The following is a 21,007-nucleotide window of genomic DNA, read 5'->3' on the forward strand; positions in this document are numbered from 1 at the left end:
CAGGGGGATATCTGATAGTACAGGGTGATATCTGACTAGTGGATACTGATAGTACAGGGGGATATCTGACTAGTGGATACTGATAGTACAGGGGGATATCTGACTAGTGGGTACTGATAGTACAGGGTGATATCTGACTAGTGGGTACTGATAGTACAGGGGGATATCTGATAGTACAGGGTGATATCTGATAGTACAGGGGGATATCTGATAGTACAGGGTGATATCTGACTAGTGGGTACTGATAGTACAGGGTGATATCTGACTAGTGGATACTGACAGTACAGGGTGATATCTGACTAGTGGGTACTGATAGGACAGGGGGATATCTGATAGTACAGGGGGATATCTGATAGTACAGGGTGATATCTGACTAGAGGGTACTGATAGTACAGGGTGATATCTGACTAGTGGGTACTGATAGGACAGGGGGATATCTGATAGTACAGGGGGATATCTGACTAGTGGATACTGATAGTACAGGGGGATATCTGACTAGAGGGTACCGATAGTACAGGGGGATATCTGATAGTACAGGGTGATATCTGACTAGTGGGTACTGATAGTACAGGGTGATATCTGACTAGAGGGTACTGATAGTACAGGGGGATATCTGATAGTACAGGGTGATATCTGATAGTACAGGGGGATATCTGACTAGTGGGTACTGATAGTACAGGGGGATATCTGATAGTACAGGGGGATATCTGACTAGTGGATACTGATAGTACAGGGTGATATCTGACTAGAGGGTACTGATAGTACAGGGTGATATCTGACTAGAGGGTACTGATAGTACAGGGTGATATCTGACTAGTGGGTACTGATAGTACAGGGGGATATCTGATAGTACAGGGTGATATCTGACTAGAGGGTACTGATAGTACAGGGTGATATCTGACTAGTGGATACTGATAGTACAGAGGGATATCTGACTAGTGGGTACTGATAGTACAGGGTGATATCTGACTAGAGGGTACTGATAGTACAGGGTGATATCTGACTAGTGGGTACTGATAGGACAGGGTGATATCTGATAGTACAGGGTGATATCTAACTAGAGGGTACTGATAGGACAGGGTGATATCTGATAGTACAGGGGGATATCTGACTAGTGGGTACTGATAGGACAGGGTAATATCTGATAGTACAGAGGGATATCTGACTAGTGGATACTGATAGTACAGGGGGATATCTAACTAGAGGGTACTTATAGTACAGGGGGATATCTGACTAGTGGGTACTGATAGTACAGGGTGATATCTGATAGTACAGGGTGATATCTGACTAGAGGGTACTGATAGTACAGGGGGATATCTGATAGTACAGAGGGATATCTGACTAGTGGATACTGATAGTACAGGGTGATATCTGACTAGAGGGTACTGATAGTACAGGGTGATATCTGACTAGTGGGTACTGATAGTACAGGATGATATCTGACTAGTGGGTACTGATAGGACAGGGGGATATCTGATAGTACAGGGGGATATCTGATAGTACAGGGTGATATCTGACTAGTGGATACTGATAGTACAGGGTGATATCTGACTAGTGGGTACTGATAGTACAGGGTGATATCTGACTAGAGGGTACTGATAGTACAGGGTGATATCTGACTAGTGGGTACTGATAGGACAGGGGGATATCTGATAGTACAGGGGGATATCTGATAGTACAGGGGGATATCTGACTAGAGGGTACTGATAGTACAGGGTGATATCTGACTAGAGGGTACTGATAGTACAGAGGGATATCTGACTAGTGGGTACTGATAGTACAGAGGGATATTTGACTAGTGGGTACTGATAGTACAGGGTGATATCTGACTAGTGGATACTGATAGTACAGGGGGATATCTGACTAGTGGATACTGATAGTACAGGGGGATATCTGACTAGTGGGTACTGATAGTACAGAGGGATATCTGACTAGTGGGTACTGATAGTACAGGGTGATATCTGACTAGTGGGTACTGATAGGACAGGGGGATATCTGATAGTACAGGGGGATATCTGATAGTACAGGGTGATATCTGACTAGTGGGTACTGATAGTACAGGGTGATATCTGACTAGAGGGTACTGATAGTACAGGGGGATATCTGATAGTACAGGGTGATATCTGACTAGTGGGTACTGATAGTACAGGGTGATATCTGACTAGAGGGTACTGATAGTACAGGGTGATATCTGACTAGTGGGTACTGATAGTACAGGGTGATATCTGACTAGTGGGTACTGATAGGACAGGGGGATATCTGATAGTACAGGGGGATATCTGATAGTACAGGGTGATATCTGACTAGTGGATACTGATAGTACAGGGTGATATCTGACTAGTGGGTACTGATAGTACAGGGTGATATCTGACTAGAGGGTACTGATAGTACAGGGTGATATCTGACTAGTGGGTACTGATAGGACAGGGGGATATCTGATAGTACAGGGGGATATCTGATAGTACAGGGGCATATCTGACTAGAGGGTACTGATAGTACAGGGTGATATCTGACTAGAGGGTACTGATAGTACAGGGTGATATCTGACTAGTGGGTACTGATAGGACAGGGGGATATCTGATAGTACAGGGGGATATCTGATAGTACAGGGGCATATCTGACTAGAGGGTACTGATAGTACAGGGTGATATCTGACTAGAGGGTACTGATAGTACAGAGGGATATCTGACTAGTGGGTACTGATAGGACAGGGGGATATCTGATAGTACAGGGTGATATCTGACTAGTGGGTACTGATAGTACAGAGGGATATCTGATAGTACAGGGTGATATCTGACTAGTGGGTACTGATAGTACAGGGTGATATCTGACTAGAGGGTACTGATAGTACAGGGTGATATCTGACTAGTGGGTACTGATAGGACAGGGGGATATCTGATAGTACAGGGGGATATCTGATAGTACAGGGGGATATCTGACTAGTACAGGGGGATATCTGACTAGTGGGTACTGATAGTACAGGGGGATATCTGATAGTACAGGGGGATATCTGATAGTACAGGGGGATATCTGACTAGTGGGTACTGATAGTACAGGGGGATATCTGACTAGAGGGTACTGATAGTACAGGGGGATATCTGACTAGTGGATACTGATAGTACAGGGTGATATCTGACTAGTGGGTACTGATAGTACAGGGGGATATCTGACTAGAGGGTACTGATAGTACAGGGTGATATCTGACTAGTGGATACTGATAGTACAGGGTGATATCTGACTAGTGGGTACTGATAGTACAGGGGGATATCTGATAGTACAGGGTGATATCTGACTAGTGGGTACTGATAGTACAGGGTGATATCTGACTAGTGGGTACTGATAGGACAGGGGGATATCTGATAGTACAGGGGGATATCTGACTAGTGGGTACTGATAGTACAGGGGGATATCTGATAGTACAGGGTGATATCTGACTAGTGGATACTGATAGTACAGGGGGATATCTGACTAGTGGATACTGATAGTACAGGGGGATATCTGACTAGTGGGTACTGATAGTACAGGGTGATATCTGACTAGTGGGTACTGATAGTACAGGGGGATATCTGATAGTACAGGGTGATATCTGATAGTACAGGGGGATATCTGATAGTACAGGGTGATATCTGACTAGTGGGTACTGATAGTACAGGGTGATATCTGACTAGTGGATACTGATAGTACAGGGTGATATCTGACTAGTGGGTACTGATAGGACAGGGGGATATCTGATAGTACAGGGGGATATCTGATAGTACAGGGTGATATCTGACTAGAGGGTACTGATAGTACAGGGTGATATCTGACTAGTGGGTACTGATAGGACAGGGGGATATCTGATAGTACAGGGGGATATCTGACTAGTGGATACTGATAGTACAGGGGGATATCTGACTAGAGGGTACCGATAGTACAGGGGGATATCTGATAGTACAGGGGGATATCTGATAGTACAGGGTGATATCTGACTAGTGGGTACTGATAGTACAGGGTGATATCTGACTAGAGGGTACTGATAGTACAGGGGGATATCTGATAGTACAGGGTGATATCTGATAGTACAGGGGGATATCTGACTAGTGGGTACTGATAGTACAGGGGGATATCTGATAGTACAGGGGGATATCTGACTAGTGGATACTGATAGTACAGGGTGATATCTGACTAGAGGGTACTGATAGTACAGGGTGATATCTGACTAGAGGGTACTGATAGTACAGGGTGATATCTGACTAGTGGGTACTGATAGTACAGGGGGATATCTGATAGTACAGGGTGATATCTGACTAGAGGGTACTGATAGTACAGGGTGATATCTGACTAGTGGATACTGATAGTACAGAGGGATATCTGACTAGTGGGTACTGATAGTACAGGGTGATATCTGACTAGAGGGTACTGATAGTACAGGGGGATATCTGACTAGTGGGTACTGATAGTACAGGGTGATATCTGACTAGTGGGTACTGATAGTACAGGGGGATATCTGATAGTACAGGGTGATATCTGATAGTACAGGGGGATATCTGATAGTACAGGGTGATATCTGACTAGTGGGTACTGATAGTACAGGGTGATATCTGACTAGTGGATACTGATAGTACAGGGTGATATCTGACTAGTGGGTACTGATAGGACAGGGGGATATCTGATAGTACAGGGGGATATCTGATAGTACAGGGTGATATCTGACTAGAGGGTACTGATAGTACAGGGTGATATCTGACTAGTGGGTACTGATAGGACAGGGGGATATCTGATAGTACAGGGGGATATCTGACTAGTGGATACTGATAGTACAGGGGGATATCTGACTAGAGGGTACTGATAGCACAGGGGGATATCTGATAGTACAGGGGGATATCTGATAGTACAGGGTGATATCTGACTAGTGGGTACTGATAGTACAGGGTGATATCTGACTAGAGGGTACTGATAGTACAGGGGGATATCTGATAGTACAGGGTGATATCTGATAGTACAGGGGGATATCTGACTAGTGGGTACTGATAGTACAGGGGGATATCTGATAGTACAGGGGGATATCTGACTAGTGGGTTCTGATAGTACAGGGGGATATCTGATAGTACAGGGGGATATCTGACTAGTGGGTACTGATAGTACAGGGGGATATCTGATAGTACAGGGGGATATCTGACTAGTGGGTACTGATAGTACAAGGGGATATCTGATAGTACAGGGGGATATCTGACTAGTGGGTACTGATAGTACAGGGTGATATCTGACTAGTGGGTACTGATAGTACAGGGGGATATCTGATAGTACAGGGTGATATCTGATAGTACAGGGGGATATCTGATAGTACAGGGTGATATCTGACTAGTGGGTACTGATAGTACAGGGTGATATCTGACTAGTGGATACTGACAGTACAGGGTGATATCTGACTAGTGGGTACTGATAGGACAGGGGGATATCTGATAGTACAGGGGGATATCTGATAGTACAGGGTGATATCTGACTAGAGGGTACTGATAGTACAGGGTGATATCTGACTAGTGGGTACTGATAGGACAGGGGGATATCTGATAGTACAGGGGGATATCTGACTAGTGGATACTGATAGTACAGGGTGATATCTGACTAGAGGGTACTGATAGTACAGGGGGATATCTGATAGTACAGGGTGATATCTGATAGTACAGGGGGATATCTGACTAGTGGGTACTGATAGTACAGGGGGATATCTGATAGTACAGGGGGATATCTGACTAGTGGATACTGATAGTACAGGGTGATATCTGACTAGAGGGTACTGATAGTACAGGGTGATATCTGACTAGAGGGTACTGATAGTACAGGGTGATATCTGACTAGTGGGTACTGATAGTACAGGGGGATATCTGATAGTACAGGGTGATATCTGACTAGAGGGTACTGATAGTACAGGGTGATATCTGACTAGTGGATACTGATAGTACAGAGGGATATCTGACTAGTGGGTACTGATAGTACAGGGTGATATCTGACTAGAGGGTACTGATAGTACAGGGTGATATCTGACTAGTGGGTACTGATAGGACAGGGTGATATCTGATAGTACAGGGTGATATCTAACTAGAGGGTACTGATAGGACAGGGTGATATCTGATAGTACAGGGGGATATCTGACTAGTGGGTACTGATAGGACAGGGTAATATCTGATAGTACAGAGGGATATCTGACTAGTGGATACTGATAGTACAGGGGGATATCTAACTAGAGGGTACTGATAGTACAGGGGGATATCTGACTAGTGGGTACTGATAGTACAGGGTGATATCTGATAGTACAGGGTGATATCTGACTAGAGGGTACTGATAGTACAGGGGGATATCTGATAGTACAGAGGGATATCTGACTAGTGGATACTGATAGTACAGGGTGATATCTGACTAGAGGGTACTGATAGTACAGGGTGATATCTGACTAGTGGGTACTGATAGTACAGGATGATATCTGACTAGTGGGTACTGATAGGACAGGGGGATATCTGATAGTACAGGGGGATATCTGATAGTACAGGGTGATATCTGACTAGTGGATACTGATAGTACAGGGTGATATCTGACTAGTGGGTACTGATAGTACAGGGTGATATCTGACTAGAGGGTACTGATAGTACAGGGTGATATCTGACTAGTGGGTACTGATAGGACAGGGGGATATCTGATAGTACAGGGGGATATCTGATAGTACAGGGGGATATCTGACTAGAGGGTACTGATAGTACAGGGTGATATCTGACTAGAGGGTACTGATAGTACAGAGGGATATCTGACTAGTGGGTACTGATAGTACAGAGGGATATCTGACTAGTGGGTACTGATAGTACAGGGTGATATCTGACTAGTGGATACTGATAGTACAGGGGGATATCTGACTAGTGGATACTGATAGTACAGGGGGATATCTGACTAGTGGGTACTGATAGTACAGAGGGATATCTGACTAGTGGGTACTGATAGTACAGGGTGATATCTGACTAGTGGGTACTGATAGTACAGGGGGATATCTGATAGTACAGGGGGTATCTGACTAGTGGGTACTGATAGTACAGGGTGATATCTGACTAGAGGGTACTGATAGTACAGGGGGATATCTGATAGTACAGGGTGATATCTGACTAGTGGGTACTGATAGTACAGGGTGATATCTGACTAGAGGGTACTGATAGTACAGGGTGATATCTGACTAGTGGGTACTGATAGTACAGGGTGATATCTGACTAGTGGGTACTGATAGGACAGGGGGATATCTGATAGTACAGGGGGATATCTGATAGTACAGGGTGATATCTGACTAGTGGATACTGATAGTACAGGGTGATATCTGACTAGTGGGTACTGATAGTACAGGGTGATATCTGACTAGAGGGTACTGATAGTACAGGGTGATATCTGACTAGTGGGTACTGATAGGACAGGGGGATATCTGATAGTACAGGGGGATATCTGATAGTACAGGGGGATATCTGACTAGAGGGTACTGATAGTACAGGGTGATATCTGACTAGAGGGTACTGATAGTACAGAGGGATATCTGACTAGTGGGTACTGATAGGACAGGGGGATATCTGATAGTACAGGGTGATATCTGACTAGTGGGTACTGATAGTACAGAGGGATATCTGATAGTACAGGGTGATATCTGACTAGTGGGTACTGATAGTACAGGGTGATATCTGACTAGAGGGTACTGATAGTACAGGGTGATATCTGACTAGTGGGTACTGATAGGACAGGGGGATATCTGATAGTACAGGGGGATATCTGATAGTACAGGGGGATATCTGACTAGTACAGGGGGATATCTGACTAGTGGGTACTGATAGTACAGGGGGATATCTGATAGTACAGGGGGATATCTGATAGTACAGGGGGATATCTGATAGTACAGGGGGATATCTGATAGTACAGGGGGATATCTGACTAGAGGGTACTGATAGTACAGGGGGATATCTGACTAGAGGGTACTGATAGTACAGGGGGATATCTGACTAGTGGATACTGATAGTACAGGGTGATATCTGACTAGTGGGTACTGATAGTACAGGGGGATATCTGACTAGAGGGTACTGATAGTACAGGGTGATATCTGACTAGTGGATACTGATAGTACAGGGTGATATCTGACTAGTGGGTACTGATAGTACAGGGGGATATCTGATAGTACAGGGTGATATCTGACTAGTGGGTACTGATAGTACAGGGTGATATCTGACTAGTGGGTACTGATAGGACAGGGGGATATCTGATAGTACAGGGGGATATCTGACTAGTGGGTACTGATAGTACAGGGGGATATCTGATAGTACAGGGTGATATCTGACTAGTGGATACTGATAGTACAGGGGGATATCTGACTAGTGGATACTGATAGTACAGGGGGATATCTGACTAGTGGGTACTGATAGTACAGGGTGATATCTGACTAGTGGGTACTGATAGTACAGGGGGATATCTGATAGTACAGGGTGATATCTGATAGTACAGGGGGATATCTGATAGTACAGGGTGATATCTGACTAGTGGGTACTGATAGTACAGGGTGATATCTGACTAGTGGATACTGATAGTACAGGGTGATATCTGACTAGTGGGTACTGATAGGACAGGGGGATATCTGATAGTACAGGGGGATATCTGATAGTACAGGGTGATATCTGACTAGAGGGTACTGATAGTACAGGGTGATATCTGACTAGTGGGTACTGATAGGACAGGGGGATATCTGATAGTACAGGGGGATATCTGACTAGTGGATACTGATAGTACAGGGGGATATCTGACTAGAGGGTACCGATAGTACAGGGGGATATCTGATAGTACAGGGGGATATCTGATAGTACAGGGTGATATCTGACTAGTGGGTACTGATAGTACAGGGTGATATCTGACTAGAGGGTACTGATAGTACAGGGGGATATCTGATAGTACAGGGTGATATCTGATAGTACAGGGGGATATCTGACTAGTGGGTACTGATAGTACAGGGGGATATCTGATAGTACAGGGGGATATCTGACTAGTGGATACTGATAGTACAGGGTGATATCTGACTAGAGGGTACTGATAGTACAGGGTGATATCTGACTAGAGGGTACTGATAGTACAGGGTGATATCTGACTAGTGGGTACTGATAGTACAGGGGGATATCTGATCGTACAGGGTGATATCTGACTAGAGGGTACTGATAGTACAGGGTGATATCTGACTAGTGGATACTGATAGTACAGAGGGATATCTGACTAGTGGGTACTGATAGTACAGGGTGATATCTGACTAGAGGGTACTGATAGTACAGGGTGATATCTGACTAGTGGGTACTGATAGGACAGGGTGATATCTGATAGTACAGGGTGATATCTAACTAGAGGGTACTGATAGGACAGGGTGATATCTGATAGTACAGGGGGATATCTGACTAGTGGGTACTGATAGGACAGGGTAATATCTGATAGTACAGAGGGATATCTGACTAGTGGATACTGATAGTACAGGGGGATATCTAACTAGAGGGTACTGATAGTACAGGGGGATATCTGACTAGTGGGTACTGATAGTACAGGGTGATATCTGATAGTACAGGGTGATATCTGACTAGAGGGTACTGATAGTACAGGGGGATATCTGATAGTACAGAGGGATATCTGACTAGTGGATACTGATAGTACAGGGTGATATCTGACTAGAGGGTACTGATAGTACAGGGTGATATCTGACTAGTGGGTACTGATAGTACAGGGTGATATCTGACTAGTGGGTACTGATAGGACAGGGGGATATCTGATAGTACAGGGGGATATCTGATAGTACAGGGTGATATCTGACTAGTGGATACTGATAGTACAGGGTGATATCTGACTAGTGGGTACTGATAGTACAGGGTGATATCTGACTAGAGGGTACTGATAGTGCAGGGTGATATCTGACTAGTGGGTACTGATAGGACAGGGGGATATCTGATAGTACAGGGGGATATCTGATAGTACAGGGGGATATCTGACTAGAGGGTACTGATAGTACAGGGTGATATCTGACTAGAGGGTACTGATAGTACAGAGGGATATCTGACTAGTGGGTACTGATAGGACAGGGGGATATCTGATAGTACAGGGTGATTTCTGACTAGTGGGTACTGATAGTAGAGGGATATCTGATAGTACAGGGTGATATCTGACTAGTGGGTACTGATAGTACAGGGTGATATCTGACTAGAGGGTACTGATAGTACAGGGTGGTTTCTGACTAGTGGGTACTGATAGTACAGGGGGATATCTGATAGTACAGGGGGATATCTGATAGTATAGGGGGATATCTGACTAGTACAGGGGGATATCTGACTAGTGGGTACTGATAGTACAGGGGGATATCTGATAGTACAGGGGGATATCTGATAGTACAGGGGGATATCTGATAGTACAGGGGGATATCTGATAGTACAGGGGGATATCTGACTAGAGGGTACTGATAGTACAGGGGGATATCTGACTAGAGGGTACTGATAGTACAGGGGGATATCTGACTAGTGGATACTGATAGTACAGGGTGATATCTGACTAGTGGGTACTGATAGTACAGGGGGATATCTGACTAGAGGGTACTGATAGTACAGGGTGATATCTGACTAGTGGATACTGATAGTACAGGGTGATATCTGACTAGTGGGTACTGATAGTACAGGGGGATATCTGATAGTACAGGGTGATATCTGACTAGTGGGTACTGATAGGACAGGGGGATATCTGATAGTACAGGGGGATATCTGACTAGTGGGTACTGATAGTACAGGGGGATATCTGATAGTACAGGGTGATATCTGACTAGTGGATACTGATAGTACAGGGGGATATCTGACTAGTGGATACTGATAGTACAGGGGGATATCTGACTAGTGGGTACTGATAGTACAGGGTGATATCTGACTAGTGGGTACTGATAGTACAGGGGGATATCTGATAGTACAGGGTGATATCTGATAGTACAGGGGGATATCTGATAGTACAGGGTGATATCTGACTAGTGGGTACTGATAGTACAGGGTGATATCTGACTAGTGGATACTGATAGTACAGGGTGATATCTGACTAGTGGGTACTGATAGGACAGGGGGATATCTGATAGTACAGGGGGATATCTGATAGTACAGGGTGATATCTGACTAGAGGGTACTGATAGTACAGGGTGATATCTGACTAGTGGGTACTGATAGGACAGGGGGATATCTGATAGTACAGGGGGATATCTGACTAGTGGATACTGATAGTACAGGGGGATATCTGACTAGAGGGTACTGATAGTACAGGGGGATATCTGATAGTACAGGGGGATATCTGATAGTACAGGGTGATATCTGACTAGTGGGTACTGATAGTACAGGGTGATATCTGACTAGAGGGTACTGATAGTACAGGGGGATATCTGATAGTACAGGGTGATATCTGATAGTACAGGGGGATATCTGACTAGTGGGTACTGATAGTACAGGGGGATATCTGATAGTACAGGGGGATATCTGACTAGTGGGTACTGATAGTACAGGGGGATATCTGATAGTACAGGGGGATATCTGACTAGAGGGTACTGATAGTACAGGGGGATATCTGATAGTACAGGGGGATATCTGACTAGTGGGTACTGATAGTACAGGGGGATATCTGATAGTACAGGGGGATATCTGACTAGTGGGTACTGATAGTACAAGGGGATATCTGATAGTACAGGGGGATATCTGACTAGTGGGTTCTGATAGTACAGGGGGATATCTGATAGTACAGGGGGATATCTGACTAGTGGATACTGATAGTACAGGGGGATATCTGATAGTACAGAGGGATATCTGACTAGTGGGTACTGATAGTACAGGGTGATATCTGACTAGTGGGTACTGATAGTACAGGGGGATATCTGATAGTACAGGGGGATATCTGACTAGTGGATACTGATAGTACAGGGGGATATCTGACTAGTGGATACTGTTAGTACAGGGGGATATCTGACTAGAGGGTACTGATAGTACAGGGTGATATCTGACTAGTGGATACTGATAGTACAGGGTGATATCTGACTAGTGGATACTGATAGTACAGGGGGATATCTGACTAGAGGGTACTGATAGTACAGGGGGATTTCTGATAGTAAAGGGTGATATCTGACTAGAGGGTACTGATAGTACAGGGTGATATCTGACTAGTGGATACTGATAGTACAGGGGGATATCTGACTAGTGGGTACTGATAGTACATGGGGATATCTGATAGTACAGGGTGATATCTGACTAGTGGGTACTGATAGTACAGGGGGATATCTGACTAGAGGGTACTGATAGTACAGGGTGATATCTGATAGTACAGGGGATATCTGATAGTACAGGGGGATATCTGATAGTACAGGGGGATATCTGATAGTACAGGGGGATATCTGACTAGTGGATACTGATAGTACAGGGTGATATCTGACTAGTGGGTACTGGTAGTACAGGGGGATATCTGACTAGTGGGTACTGATAGTACAGAGGGATATCTGATAGTACAGGGTGATGTCTGACTAGTGGGTACTGATAGTACAGGGGATATCTGACTAGTGGATACTGATAGTACAGGGGGATATCTGACTAGTGGATACTGATAGTACAGGGGGATATCTGACTAGTGGATACTGATAGTACAGGGGGATATCTGACTAGTGGATACTGATAGTACAGGGGGATATCTGACTAGTGGGTACTGATAGTACAGGGGGATATCTGATAGTACAGGGGGATATCTGACTAGAGGGTACTGATAGTACAGGGGGATATCTGACTAGAGGGTACTGATAGTACAGAGGGATATCTGACTAGTGGATACTGATAGTACAGGGGGATATCTGACTAGTGGGTACTGATAGTACAGGGGGATATCTGATAGTACAGGGGGATATCTGACTAGTGGATACTGATAGTACAGGGGGATATCTGACTAGAGGGTACTGATAGTACAGGGGGATATCTGACTAGAGGGTACTGATAGTACAGGGGGATATCTGACTAGAGGGTACTGATAGTACAGGGTGATATCTGACTAGAGGGTACTGATAGTACAGAGGGATATCTGACTAGTGGATACTGATAGTACAGGGGGATATCTGATAGTACAGGGTGATGTCTGACTAGTGGGTACTGATAGTACAGGGTGATATCTGACTAGAGGGTACTGATAGTACAGGGTGATATCTGACTAGAGGGTACTGATAGTACATGGTGATATCTGACTAGTGGGTACTGATAGTACAGGGGGATATCTGATAGTACATGGGGATATCTGATAGTACAGGGTGATATCTGACTAGTGGGTACTGATAGTACAGGGGGATATCTGATAGTACAGGGGGATATCTGATAGTACAGGGGGATATCTGATAGTACAGGGGGATATCTGATAGTACAGGGGGATATCTGATAGTACAGGGGGATATCTGACTAGTGGATACTGATAGTACAGGGTGATATCTGACTAGAGGGTACTGATAGTACAGGGTGATATCTGACTAGAGGGTACTGATAGTACATGGTGATATCTGACTAGTGGGTACTGATAGTACAGGGGGATATCTGATAGTACATGGGGATATCTGATAGTACAGGGTGATATCTGACTAGTGGGTACTGATAGTACAGAGGGATATCTGACTAGTGGGTACTGATAGTACAGGGTGATATCTAACTAGAGGGTACTGATAGTACAGGGTGATATCTGACTAGTGGATACTGATAGTACAGGGTGATATCTGACTAGTGGATACTGATAGTACAGGGTGATATCTGACTAGAGGGTACTGATAGTACAGGGTGATATCTGACTAGTGGATACTGATAGTACAGAGGGATATCTGACTAGTGGGTACTGATAGTACAGGGTGATATCTGACTAGAGGGTACTGATAGTACAGGGTGATATCTGACTAGTGGGTACTGATAGGACAGGGTGATATCTGATAGTACAGGGTGATATCTAACTAGAGGGTACTGATAGGACAGGGTGATATCTGATAGTACAGGGGGATATCTGACTAGTGGGTACTGATAGGACAGGGTGATATCTGATAGTACAGGGGGATATCTAACTAGAGGGTACTGATAGTACAGGGGGATATCTGACTAGTGGGTACTGATAGTACAGGGTGATATCTGATAGTACAGGGTGATATCTGACTAGAGGGTACTGATAGTACAGGGGGATATCTGACTAGTGGGTACTGATAGTACAGGGTGATATCTGACTAGTGGGTACTGATAGTACAGGGTGATATCTGACTAGAGGGTACTGATAGTACAGGGGGATATCTGATAGTACAGAGGGATATCTGACTAGTGGATACTGATAGTACAGGGGGATATCTGATAGTACAGGGGGATATCTGACTAGTGGATACTGATAGTACAGGGTGATATCTGACTAGAGGGTACTGATAGTACAGGGGGATATCTGATAGTACAGGGGGATATCTGACTAGTGGATACTGATAGTACAGGGGGGATATCTGACTAGTGGATACTGATAGTACAGGGGGATATCTGATAGTACAGGGGGATATCTGACTAGAGGGTACTGATAGTACAGGGTGATATCTGACTAGAGGGTACTGATAGGACAGGGTGATATCTGACTAGTGGGTACTGATAGGACAGGGGGATATCTGATAGTACAGGGTGATATCTGACTAGAGGATACTGATAGTACAGGGGGATATCTGACTAGTGGGTACTGATAGGACAGGGGGATATCTGATAGTACAGGGTGATATCTGACTAGTGGATACTGATAGTACAGGGGGATATCTAACTAGTGGATACTGATAGTACAGGGGATATCTGACGAGTGGGAAGTGAAAGTGTTAACCTCCAGGTGTTGGAGGAAGTGGGAAGTGAAAGTGTGAACCTGTGTGTGAACCCCAGGTGTTGGAGGAAGTGTGAAGCTGTGTCTTTCTCTGTTCACGAGCTTGTCTCTGTTTCCATTTCCAGTAGAAGATACAGGCCGTGTTTTGCTTTAGACAGTAGAAGATACAGGCCGTGTTTTGCTTTAGACAGTAGAAGATACAGGCCGTGTTTTGCTTTAGACAGTAGAAGATACAGGCCGTGTTTTGCTTTAGACAGTAGAAGATACAGGCCGTGTTTTGCTTTAGACAGTAGAAGCTACAGGTCGTGTTTTGCTTTAGACAGTAGAAGATACAGGCTGTGTTTTGCTTTAGACAGTAGAAGATACAGGCTGTGTTTTGCTATAGACAGTAGAAGCTACAGGCCGTGTTTTGCTATAGACAGTAGAAGCTACAGGCCGTGTTTTGCTATAGACAGTAGAAGCTACAGGCCGTGTTTTGCTTTAGACAGTAGAAGATACAGGTCGTGTTTTGCTTTAGACAGTAGAAGCTACAGGCCGTGTTTTGCTTTAGACAGTAGAAGATACAGGCCGTGTTTTGCTTTAGACAGTAGAAGCTACAGGCCGTGTTTTGCTTTAGACAGTAGAAGATACAGGCCGTGTTTTGCTTTAGACAGTAGAAGATACAGGCCGTGTTTTGCTTTAGACAGTAGAAGCTACAGGCCGTGTTTTGCTTTAGACAGTAGAAGATACAGGCCGTGTTTTGCTATAGACAGTAGAAGATACAGGCCGTGTTTTGCTTTAGACAGTAGAAGATACAGGCCGTGTTTTGCTTTAGACAGTAGAAGCTACAGGCCGTGTTTTGCTTTAGACAGTAGAAGCTACAGGCCGTGTTTTGCTATAGACAGTAGAAGATACAGGCCGTGTTTTGCTTTAGACAGTAGAAGCTACAGGCCGTGTTTTGCTTTAGACAGTAGAAGCTACAGGCCGTGTTTTGCTATAGAAAGTAGAAGATACAGGCCGTGTTTTGCTTTAGACAGTAGAAGATACAGGCCGTGTTTTGCTTTAGACAGTAGAAGATACAGGCCGTGTTTTGCTTTAGACAGTAGAAGATACAGGCCGTGTTTTGCTTTAGACAGTAGAAGCTACAGGCCGTGTTTTGCTATAGACAGTAGAAGATACAGGCCGTGTTTTGCTTTAGACAGTAGAAGCTACAGGCCGTGTTTTGCTTTAGACAGTAGAAGATACAGGCCGTGTTTTGCTTTAGACAGTAGAAGATACAGGCCGTGTTTTGCTTTAGACAGTAGAAGCTACAGGCCGTGTTTTGCTTTAGACAGTAGAAGCTACAGGCCGTGTTTTGCTATAGACAGTAGAAGATACAGGCCGTGTTTTGCTTTAGACAGTAGAAGCTACAGGCCGTGTTTTGCTTTAGACAGTAGAAGCTACAGGCCGTGTTTTGCTATAGAAAGTAGAAGATACAGGCCGTGTTTTGCTTTAGACAGTAGAAGCTACAGGCCGTGTTTTGCTATAGACAGTAGAAGATACAGGCCGTGTTTTGCTTTAGACAGTAGAAGCTACAGGCCGTGTTTTGCTTTAGACAGTAGAAGCTACAGGCCGTGTTTTGCTTTAGACAGTAGAAGATACAGGCCGTGTTTTGCTTTAGACAGTAGAAGATACAGGCCGTGTTTTGCTTTAGACAGTAGAAGATACAGGCCGTGTTTTGCTTTAGACAGTAGAAGATACAGGCCGTGTTTTGCTTTAGACAGTAGAAGCTACAGGCCGTGTTTTGCTTTAGACAGTAGAAGCTACAGGCCGTGTTTTGCTTTAGACAGTAGAAGATACAGGCCGTGTTTTGCTTTAGACAGTAGAAGATACAGGCCGTGTTTTGCTTTAGACAGTAGAAGCTACAGGCCGTGTTTTGCTATAGACAGTAGAAGATACAGGCCGTGTTTTGCTTTAGACAGTAGAAGCTACAGGCCGTGTTTTGCTTAAAACCGCCATGAGTATACAGGTGTCTGTAACACTACCTAACGGTAGAATGCTTTATTACTTGTCTTCAGCATTTCTGAACCTTTAAAATGTATTATGAGAAGGGTTTATTAACAACCTGTAATAGTTATCTGATCTCTGTGTCTCTCCTCTCCTCTCCCCCCTGTCTCTCCTCCTCCCTGTCTCTCCTCCTCCCTGTCTCTCCTCCTCCCTGTCTCTCCCCTCCCCCCTGTCTCTCCCCCCTGTCTCTCCCCTCCTCCCTGTCTCTCCCCTCCTCCCTGTCTCTCCCCTCCTCCCTGTCTCTCCTCTCCCCCTGTCTCTCCTCTCCCCCTGTCTCTCCCCTCCCCCCTGTCTCCCCCCCCTGTCTCTCCTCTCCCCCCTGTCTCTCCCCCCTGTCTCTCCTCTCCCCCCTGTCTCTCCTCTCCCCCCTGTCTCTCCTCTCCCCCCTGTCTCTCCCCTCCCCCCTGTCTCTCCTCTCCCCCCTGTCTCTCCCCCCTGTCTCTCCTCTCCCCCTGTCTCTCCTCTCCCCCCTGTCTCTCCCCCCTGTCTCTCCCCTCCCCCCTGTCTCTCCTCTCCCCCTGTCTCTCCTCTTGCCCTGTCTCTCCTCTCCCCCTGTCTCTCCCCCCTGTCTCTCCTCTTGCCCTGTCTCTCCTCCCCACTGTCTCTCCTCTCCTCTTGCCCTGTCTCTCCTCCCCACTGTCTCTCCTCTCCTCCCTGTCTCTCCTCTCCCCCCTGTCTCTCCTCTCCCCCCTGTCTCTCCTCTCCCCCCTGTCTCTCCTCTCCCCCTGTCTCTCCTCTCCCCCTGTCTCTCTCCCCCTGTCTCTCTCTCCCCCCTGTCTCTCCTCTCCTCCCTGTCTCTCCTCTCCCCCTGTCTCTCCTCTCCCCCTGTCTCTCCTCTCCCCCCTGTCTCTCCTCTCCCCCTGTCTCTCCTCTCCCCCTGTCTCTCCTCTCCCCCTGTCTCTCCTCTCCTCCTGTCTCTCCTCTCCCCCTGTCTCTCTCCCCCTGTCTCTCTCCCCCCTGTCTCTCCTCTCCCCCTGTCTCTCCTCTCCCCCTGTCTCTCCTCTCCCCCTGTCTCTCCTCTCCCCCTGTCTCTCTCCCCCCTGTCTCTCCTCTCCTCCCTGTCTCTCCTCTCCCCCCTGTCTCTCCCTTCCTCCCTGTCTCTCCTCTCCTCCCTGTCTCTCCTCTCCTCCCTGTCTCTCCTCTCTACCCTGTCTCTCCTCTCCCCCTGTCTCTCCTCTCCTCCCTGTCTCTCCTCTCTCCCCTGTCTCTCCTCTCCCCCCTGTCTCTCCTCTCCTCCCTGTCTCTCCTCTCCCCCTGTCTCTCCTCTCCCCCTGTCTCTCCTCTCCTCCCTGTCTCTCCTCTCCCCCCTGTCTCTCCTCTCCCCCCGTCTCTCCTCTCCTCCCTGTCTCTCCTCTCCCCCTGTCTCTCCTCTCCCCCTGTCTCTCTCTCCCCCCTGTCTCTCCTCTCCCCCTGTCTCTCTCTCCCCTGTCTCTCTCTCCCCCTGTCTCTCCTCTCCCCCCTGTCTCTCCTCTCCCCCTGTCTCTCCTCTCCCCCCTGTCTCTCCTCTCCCCCTGTCTCTCCTCTCCCCCTGTCTCTCCTCTCCCCCTGTCTCTCCTCTCCTCCTGTCTCTCCTCTCCCCCTGTCTCTCTCCCCCTGTCTCTCTCCCCCCTGTCTCTCCTCTCCCCCTGTCTCTCCTTTCCCCCTGTCTCTCCTCTCCCCCTGTCTCTCCTCTCCCCCTGTCTCTCTCCCCCTGTCTCTCCTCTCCTCCCTGTCTCTCCTCTCCCCCCTGTCTCTCCCCTCCTCCCTGTCTCTCCTCTCCCCCCTGTCTCTCCCCTCCCCCCTGTCTCTCCTCTCCCCCCTGTCTCTCCCCCCTGTCTCTCCTCTCCCCCTGTCTCTCCTCTCCCCCCTGTCTCTCCCCCCTGTCTCTCCCCTCCCCCCTGTCTCTCCTCTCCCCCTGTCTCTCCCCCCTGTCTCTCCTCTTGCCCTGTCTCTCCTCCCCACTGTCTCTCCTCTCCTCTTGCCCTGTCTCTCCTCCCCACTGTCTCTCCTCTCCTCCCTGTCTCTCCTCTCCCCCCTGTCTCTCCTCTCCCCCCTGTCTCTCCTCTCCCCCCTGTCTCTCCTCTCCCCCTGTCTCTCCTCTCCCCCTGTCTCTCTCCCCCTGTCTCTCTCTCCCCCCTGTCTCTCCTCTCCCCCCTGTCTCTCCTCTCCCCCCGTCTCTCCTCTCCTCCCTGTCTCTCCTCTCCCCCTGTCTCTCTCTCCCCCTGTCTCTCTCTCCCCCCTGTCTCTCTCTCCCCCTGTCTCTCTCTCCCCTGTCTCTCTCTCCCCCTGTCTCTCTCTCCCCCCTGTCTCTCCTCTCCCCCCTGTCTCTCCTCTCCTCTTGCCCTGTCTCTCCTCCCCACTGTCTCTCCTCTCCTCCCTGTCTCTCCTCCCCCCTGTCTCTCCTCTCCCCACTGTCTCTCCTCTCCTCCCTGTCTCTCCTCTCCCCCTGTCTCTCCTCCCCCCTGTCTCTCCTTTCTCCCCTGTCTCTCCTCTCCTCTCCTCCCTGTCTCTCCTCTCCTCCCTGTCTCTCCTCTCCCCCTGTCTCTCCTCTCCTCCCTGTCTCTCCTCTCCCCCCTGTCTCTCCTCTCCTCCCTGTCTCTCCTCTCCTCCCTGTCTCTCCTCTCCCCCTGTCTCTCCTCTCCCCCCTGTCTCTCCCCTCCTCCCTGTCTCTCCCCTCCTCCCTGTCTCTCCTCTCCCCCTGTCTCTCCTCTCCCCCTGTCTCTCCCCTCCCCCCTGTCTCCCCCCCTGTCTCTCCTCTCCCCCCTGTCTCTCCCCCCTGTCTCTCCTCTCCCCCCTGTCTCTCCTCTCCCCCCTGTCTCTCCTCTCCCCCCTGTCTCTCCCCCCTGTCTCTCCCCTCCCCCCTGTCTCTCCTCTCCCCCCTGTCTCTCCCCCCTGTCTCTCCTCTCCCCCTGTCTCTCCTCTCCCCCCTGTCTCTCCCCCCTGTCTCTCCCCTCCCCCCTGTCTCTCCTCTCCCCCTGTCTCTCCTCTTGCCCTGTCTCTCCTCTCCCCCTGTCTCTCCCCCCTGTCTCTCCTCTTGCCCTGTCTCTCCTCCCCACTGTCTCTCCTCTCCTCTTGCCCTGTCTCTCCTCCCCACTGTCTCTCCTCTCCTCCCTGTCTCTCCTCTCCCCCCTGTCTCTCCTCTCCCCCCTGTCTCTCCTCTCCCCCCTGTCTCTCCTCTCCCCCTGTCTCTCCTCTCCCCCTGTCTCTCTCTCCCCCTGTCTCTCTCTCCCCCCTGTCTCTCCTCTCCTCCCTGTCTCTCCTCTCCCCCTGTCTCTCCTCTCCCCCTGTCTCTCCTCTCCCCCCTGTCTCTCCTCTCCCCCTGTCTCTCCTCTCCCCCTGTCTCTCCTCTCCTCCCTGTCTCTCCTCTCCCCCTGTCTCTCTCCCCCTGTCTCTCTCCCCCCTGTCTTTCCTCTCCCCCTGTCTCTCCTCTCCCCCTGTCTCTCCTCTCCCCCTGTCTCTCTCCCCCTGTCTCTCTCCCCCCTGTCTCTCCTCTCCTCCCTGTCTCTCCTCTCCCCCCTGTCTCTCCCCTCCTCCCTGTCTCTCCTCTCCTCCCTGTCTCTCCTCTCCTCCCTGTCTCTCCTCTCTACCCTGTCTCTCCTCTCCCCCTGTCTCTCCTCTCCTCCCTGTCTCTCCTCTCCTCCCTGTCTCTCCTCTCTACCCTGTCTCTCCTCTCCCCCTGTCTCTCCTCTCCCCCTGTCTCTCCTCTCCCCCTGTCTCTCTCTCCCCCCTGTCTCTCTCTCCCCCTGTCTCTCTCTCCCCTGTCTCTCTCTCCCCCTGTCTCTCCTCTCCCCCCTGTCTCTCCTCTCCCCCCTGTCTCTCCTCTCCTCTCCCCCTGTCTCTCCTCCCCACTGTCTCTCCTCTCCTCCCTGTCTCTCCTCCCCCCTGTCTCTCCTCTCCCCACTGTCTCTCCTCTCCTCCCTGTCTCTCCTCTCCCCCTGTCTCTCCTCTCCCCCTGTCTCTCCTCTCTCCCCTGTCTCTCCTCTCCTCTCCTCCCTGTCTCTCCTCTCCTCCCTGTCTCTCCTCTCCCCCTGTCTCTCCTCTCCTCCCTGTCTCTCCTCTCCCCCCTGTCTCTCCTCTCCTCCCTGTCTCTCCCCTCCCCCCTGTCTCTCCCCTCCCCCCTGTC

The 21,007-nt window shown here is 48.3% G+C and overlaps 1 protein-coding gene across 2 annotated transcripts in view; it reads left to right on the forward strand.

Annotated features, from left to right (window-relative positions):
* Window positions 1-21,007, forward strand: part of bcl9l (bcl9 like) — a 305,409-nt gene that overhangs the window by 267,219 nt on the left and 17,183 nt on the right. The window lies entirely within an intron of this gene.

This window comes from Salvelinus fontinalis, chromosome 33 (assembly GCF_029448725.1).
Source record: "Salvelinus fontinalis isolate EN_2023a chromosome 33, ASM2944872v1, whole genome shotgun sequence".
In the NCBI taxonomy this organism is placed as follows: domain Eukaryota; kingdom Metazoa; phylum Chordata; class Actinopteri; order Salmoniformes; family Salmonidae; genus Salvelinus; species Salvelinus fontinalis.